This window comes from Arachis stenosperma, chromosome 1, assembly GCF_014773155.1.
Source record: "Arachis stenosperma cultivar V10309 chromosome 1, arast.V10309.gnm1.PFL2, whole genome shotgun sequence".
In the NCBI taxonomy this organism is placed as follows: Eukaryota; Viridiplantae; Streptophyta; class Magnoliopsida; order Fabales; family Fabaceae; genus Arachis; species Arachis stenosperma.
The window spans coordinates 101,874,605-101,881,979 of NC_080377.1; the positions used below are offsets into that span (position 1 = coordinate 101,874,605).

The window sequence follows — 7,375 nt, forward strand, 5'->3', positions numbered from 1 at the left end:
ATAACAACTCAATTCAACAATTAAATGAATATCAAATATCAAATTGCATTAAAAGAAATCCAAATCCAACATGAGCATTCATAAACATAAAAGAGACATGAAAGTAAAATTAATAAAAGAACCAAGAAGAATTGAAGTATTAGAGAAAGAAATTATAAAGGAAACAAGATGAAAACATGAAATTGAACCTAGATCTAAGATGGAAATATCCTAAGAACCCTAATTCAAGAGAGAAGAGGGAGCTTCTCTCTCTAGAAACTAACCTACATGATGCTCAGTTACAAAATAATTGCTCCCCCTTTGCTTGGACTTCAATTCTGCATTAAATACACTCAGAAACAAGTTGGAATTGGGCCTTGGCAGCTCATAAATCGCTCCCAGTGTTTTGCCTTTAAGTGAGTCATGGGCGAGTATCGGCGCGTACGCGCCATGTGCGCGTGCGCGTCGATTGGCTATTTCTTCATCCGCGCGGACGTGTCATGTACGTGTGCGCGTCTCTATGTGAAGTCACTTTTGCGCGCGCGTGCCTTGTATGCTTGCGCGCCCATCGATGCATTTCCAATTTTTGTTTCCTCATGCATTCTCCACTTGGTATGCTTCTTTCCTCATTTCTTCCATCCAATACTTGCCTTATGAACCTGAAATCACTCAACAAACATATCAAGACATCGAATGGAATTAAGGTGAATTAAAATCACCAATTTAAGGGCCTAAAAAGCATGTTTTTACATTTAAGCATAAATTAAGGGAGAATTACAAAACCATGCTATTTTATTGAATAAATGTGGGAAAAAGTGAATAAATCTCCTAAAATAAGCACAAGATAAACCACGAAATCGGGGTTTATCAAATCTCCCCACACTTAAACTAAGCATGTCCTCATGCTAAAATTAAGAAAGAAGCAAAGGGGTATCAACATTTATTCAATGCAAGCTAACTAAATGCAATCTATCTATATGAAACCTATCTACATGAATGAAATGGCTTAGTCAAAATAAATCAATCTCCAAGAATACACATGCAAGCACAAGGGGCTAAGGCAATAGCAATCAAAGCAAACCCACAATTGGATTGAATCCTTAAAAGAATTTACAAACTTGCAAGAAAAGATGATCATGGGTAGAAACATGTAATTGAACGATCGAACCCTCGCCGGATGTGTATCCGCTCTATGCACTCAGGTGTATGGGGTTGATTCACTCAATCCTCCCCCAATCATGCTTTTCAAGATTTGTTTTTTATCTAACTATCAACAATTACTTTATGCATTCATATAAATATCATGAGAACTTTTTCATAGGTTGTAATGGGGCTAAGGTCAAGGTAGGATGCAATTGGTCAAGTGAGCTTGAGATTTGGATCTTTGATTAACTTAAACTTCCCACCTAACCTATGACAACTTATATAATTCTAAACAACCTAGCTATCCATTCTTCACTTTTCTACACACTCATACATTCTCTTTTGATCACCACACATATGCATTGATCATTATTGAACTACCTTGGGGCATTTTTGTCCCCTTTTTATTCCAATTCTTTTTCTTTCTTTTATCATATTTTTTTTAGACTAAAATGTGTACAAGAGCATCAATGCATATGGTGTATACATGATTAATAGATGAGTGTATACCCAATTCTCAATATTTTCACATACTACAAAACATGCTTTTATCTCTACCCAATGTACCCAACCTTCCCTAAAATCTAGTAATGAACACTTTCACTAGCCTAAGCTAATCAAAGATCCAAACAAGGGACATTTATTGTTTTTCACTTAGGCTTGTAATGTGCTAACATTAAGAATAAATGGGTTAAATATAGGCTCAAAATTGGTTAACAATGGAAGATAAAGGGTAGGCTATTTGGGCAAGTGAGCTATTTGAACAATGGCCAACCATATAAATGCTTGTATACACAAAATAATAGACATAAAGAATCATGCAAATCAAAGATTACACTCATGGGAAGAGAATAATGCACACAAGAATGAAAATAAGTGGTCATATGATGTAACTACACACTTAGACTCAAATCTCACATGCTTGTGTTCTTAGCTCAAAATCATGATCCACAAAGTGTATAATCCAAGAAAATCCTAAAAAAATTTCAACCAATTGGCGTAGTTCCCTAGAAATGGATTTCTTGGAAATTTTTCATCATATTGACTAAGCTTATTCTAATGCAATATTGTGATTTAGAAAATTTAAAAATTTTCCCCTAGTTTACCCCCTTTTCAATCAAAACACATTTCTTATACAAAAAGGGTCAACTAGGTTTTAACACTCCAAAATACTTTTCTAATCATAGTCAAAAGCCAAAATGCAATATATATATATATATATATATATATATATATATATATATATATATATATATATATAAAATAAAGGTGTGCAACAACCAAAATAAGGGTATCCTCAATAGCAAATATGTACAATAATCCCAAAAAGATCTCAAAGATAAAGTGCAAAGATAAAGTGCAAAATAAAATAAAGTGGCAGAAACTAGAAGATAAATGTCTGAAAGTTCACCACACATGCTATCCACCGGTCACTAACGGTGACCTTTCCACACTTTAGAATGAGGCATCATCCTCGATGCTACTGCTGAATCTCGAGATGGGGGTCAACAGTCGTGCCAGGCTATGGCTCATGCTCAGGCTGTGGCTGTAGTACTGGCTGTGAGTCCTCAGGGGACTGCTGAACCTCTGTGGTGGTCTGTGTCTCTAGGGGTGCCTCCTGCTGAGTCGGCTCCTCAACATGCTCCTCCTGATCCTGCTCATCGAAGGCGGGAGAGTCCGGAAGCAGAGGTAGCTCTATACCCTGTGATACAAACACCTGGTCTATGCGATCAAGACATCGCATGATACGACGTTCGTTGCGCTCCATGAAGGGAAACATGTGCTGTGCTAGCAGGTACGTCGACTCGGGTGCTGGCGGTGGTGGCAAAGGTGTTGTGGCTACTGAAGCTGAGGAGGGTCATGCTGCTGCTGCGGAAGATGAAGGGTGAGCTACCTCCACCACTACTCTAGCTCGAGAATGGCGTCTGGGTGGAGGCTTCTCGTGCACCCACCTACCCCACGGAATAGTAACCTCCTTGTCATCGTAATCTGGAGGTGGTGGATGTCACATCATCGTCCTCCCATGGGACATCGGCTAGCTCAATCATGCTGGTGACCAATGTAGGAAATGGCACGAGGCCACGGATGTGCGCTCGTGATGAGCGGATAATTTATACGCTTTTTGGCATTGTTTTTAGTACGTTTTTAGTATGTTTTAGTTAGTTTTTAGTATATTTTTATTAGTTTTTAGTTAAAATTCACTTTTCTAGAATTTACTATGAGTTTGTGTGTTTTTCTGTGATTTCAGGTATTTTCTGGCTAAAATTGAGGGACCTGAGCAAAAATCTGATTTAGAGGCTAAAAAGGACTGCAGATGCTGTTGGATTCTGACCTCCCTGCACTCGAAGTAAATTTTCTGGAGCTAAAGAAGCCCAATTGGCGCGCTCTCAACTGCGTTGGATAGTAGACATCCTGGGCTTTCCAGCAATATATAATAATCCATACTTTGCTCGAGATTTGATGGCCCAAACTGGCGTTCCAAATCAGCTCAAAACTGCCCAGTGTTAAACGCCGGAACTGGCACAAGAATGGGAGTTAAACGCCCAAACTGGCACAAAAGCTGGTGTTTAACTCCAAGAGAAGTCTCTACATGAAAATGTTTCAATGCTCACTCCAAGCACACACCAAATGGGCCCGGAAGTGGATTTTTATGTCATTTACTCATTTCTGTAAACACTAGGCTACTAGTTCTCTACATATAGGACCTTTTACTATTGTATTCTCATATGGGTAGCTATCTTTAGTCTTATGCTATCTTAGATCATGGGGCTGGCCTCACGGCCATGCCTAAACCTTGTTCTTATGTATTTTCAACGGTGGAGTTTCTACACACCATAGATTAAGGTGTGGAGCTCTGCTGTACCTCGAGTATTAATGCAATTACTATTGTTCTTCTATTCAATTCAGCTTATTCTTGTTCTAAGATATTCATTTGCACCCAAGAACATGATGAATGTGATGATTATGTGACGCTCATCATCATTCTCACTTATGAACGAGTGCTTGACAACCACGTCCGTTCTACAAGCAAACAAGGCTTGAGTGGATATCTCTTGGATCCCTTAATCGGAATCTTCGTGGTATAAGCTAGAATTGATGGCGGCATTCAAGAGAATCCGGAAGGTCTAAACCTTGTCTATGGTATTCTGAGTAGGATTCAATGATTGAATGACTGTGACGAGCTTCAAACTCCTGAAGGCTGGGCGTTAGTGACAGACACAAAAGAATCAATGGATTCTATTCCAACCTGATTGAGAACCGACAGATGATTAGCCGTGCTGTGACAGAGCGCGTTGAACATTTTCACTGAGAGGACGGGACTGTAGCCACTGACAACGGTGATGCCCAACATATAGCTTGCCATGGAAAGGAGTAAGAAGGATTGGATGAAGATAGTAGGAAAGCAGAGAGACGGAAGGGACAAAGCATCTCCATATGCTTATCTGAAATTCTCACCAATGAATTACATAAGTATCTCTATCTTTACTTTATGATTTATTCATATATCGTTCATAACCATTTGAATCTGCCTGACTGAGATTTACAAGGTGACCATAGCTTGCTTCATACCAACAATCTCCGTGGGATCGACCCTTACTCGCGTAAGGTTTATTACTTGGACGACCCAGTGCACTTGCTGGTTAGTTGTGCGAAGTTGTGATAAAGAGTTGAGATTGCAATTGAGCGTACCATGTTGATGGCGCCATTGATGATTACAATTTCGTGCACCAAGTTTTTGGCGCCGTTGCCGGGGATTGTTTGAGTTTGGACAACTGACGGTTCATTTTGTTGCTTAGATTAGGTATTTTTCTTCAGAGTTCTTAAGAATGAATTCTAGTGTTTCAAGGTGATGTTCTTATCATCACCAAAGCTGATTGATTCTCATCAATTTAGCTCTTGAATGTAATGTCCTGCTGAAGCTTGGCTAGCCATGTCTAATTTCTTTAGACTGAAGCTTTAGACTAACATTGCATGATTCCTGGAATTCTCATTAAGAATTTTGATACCTTTATTTTCTTTTCCACTTAATTTTTGAAAAAGCACAAAAAAATTTACAAAATCATAAAAACCAAAAATATTTTATGTTTCTTGTTGAGTCTAGTGTCTCATTTTAAGTTTGGTGTCAATTAATGTTTCCTTTCTTCCTGCATTTTTTCGAATTCATGCATGTGTCTTCATTGATCTTCAAGTTGTTCTTGATGATTTCCTTGCTCTGATCTTTAAATTCTCTTGACTTGAGTGTTTTGTTGTTTCTCATATGCATTCTCATTTTGTTAGTGTCGGTAGTATACAAACTACTAAGTTTGGTGTCCTGCATGCATTGTTATTTGATTGTGATTATTCCTCATTATTAAAAATCCAAAAATTTTTAATTTGTGTCTTTTCAAGTCAATAATACAGAGAATTGAAGATTCAGAACATACAGTAGAGGAATTACATAGAAAAAGGCTGGGCGTTCAAAACGCTTAGTGAGGAAGGAAAATTGGCGTTTAAACGCCAGCCAGGGCACCTGGCTGGGCGTTTAACGCCCAAAAGGGTAGTGTTTTGGGCGTTAAACGCCAGAATGGATACCATTCTGGGCGTTTAACGCCAGGATGGCACAAGAGGGAAGATTCTGTTTTTAACTCAAATTTTTTTCAAGTTTTCAAAATTTTTCAAAATCAAATCTTTTTCAAATCATATCTTTTCAATCATAATCAATTTCTTTCTTTTTTAAAAAAAATACTTGCTAACAATTAATGATTTGATTCAACATCTCAGAATATGTTGCCTTTTCTGTTGAGAAAGGTTTAATGTCTGAATCATATCTTTCTTGTTAGCCAAGTCATTAGTTTTTAAAATCAAATCTTTTTAAATTGTTTTTCAAATCATATATTCTCAATCATATCTTTTAATCACATCTTTTTCAAAATAGTTTTCAATCATATCTTTTTAATTTTTAATTTTAAAATCTTTTTCAAAAATCACTTGATTTCTTTTCCACTCTTAGTTTTCGAAAATCAATTAGTTTTTTTTTCAACATGTTTTTAAAATCTTTTACTTAATTTTCGAAAATTTCTTCCCCTCTTCTCACATCCTTCTATTTATGGACTAACACTCCTCATCAATGCACAATTCGAACTCTGTCTTTGGTGATAAGTTTGAATTCTTCTACCCCCTCCTTCTATTTTTCTTTTCCTCTGACACCTCAAGGAATCTCTATACTGTGACATAGAGGATTCCATATTTTCTTGTTTTCTTCTCTTTCATATGAGCAGGAGCAAAGACAAAAGCATTCTTGTTGAGGCTGATCCTGAACCTGAAAGGACCTTGAAGCGAAAGCTAAGAGAAGCTAAAGCACAACTCTCTATAGAGGATCTAACAGAAATCTTCAAAGAAGAAGACATGGCAGCCGAAAACAACAACAATGCCAACAATGCAAGGAAGGTGCTGGGTGACTTTACTGCACCTACTCCCGACTTCTATGGGAGAAGCATCTCTATCCCTGCCATTGGAGCAAACAACTTTGAGCTCAAGCCTCAATTAGTTTCTCTAATGCAACAGAATTGCAAGTTCCATGGACTTCTATTGGAAGATCCTCATCAGTTTTTAGCTGAATTCTTGCAAATCTGTGACAATGTCAAGACCAATGGGGTTGACCCTGAGGTCTACAGACTTATGCTATTCCCTTTTGCTGTAAGAGACAGAGCTAGGATATGGTTGGACTCACAACCTAAAGAAAGCCTGAACTCTTGGGAAAAGCTAGTCAATGCCTTCTTGGCAAAGTTCTTTCCACCTCAAAAATTGAGTAAGCTTAGAGTGGAAGTCCAAACCTTCAGACAGAAGGAAGGTGAATCCCTCTATGAAGCTTGGGAAAGATACAAACAATTGATCAGAAAGTGTCCTTCTGACATGCTTTCTGAATGGAGCATCATAGGTATCTTCTATGATGGTTTGTCTGAACTGTCCAAGATGTCATTGGATAGTTCTGCTGGAGGATCTCTTCATCTGAAGAATACGCCTACAGAAGCTCAAGAACTCATTGAAATGGTTGCAAATAATCAATTCATGTACACTTCCGAAAGGAATCCTGTGAACAATGGGATGAATCAGAAGAAAGGAGTTCTTGAGATTGATACTCTGAATGCCATATTGGCTCAGAACAAAATATTGACTCAGCAAGTCAATATGATTTCTCAAAGTCTGTCTGGAATGCAAGCTACACCAGGTAGTACTAAGGACGCTTCATCTGAAGAAGAAGCTTATGATCCTG

The 7,375-nt window shown here is 38.0% G+C and overlaps 1 non-coding gene across 1 annotated transcript; it reads right to left on the reverse strand.

Moving 5' to 3' along the window:
• Positions 1–6,912: 6,912 nt before the first annotated feature.
• LOC130950137 (small nucleolar RNA R71) lies at positions 6,913–7,020 on the reverse strand. The gene has a single exon (XR_009073528.1). It is a non-coding gene; the product is annotated as a small nucleolar RNA R71 (small nucleolar RNA).
• Between the last annotated feature and the right edge of the window lie 355 nt (positions 7,021–7,375).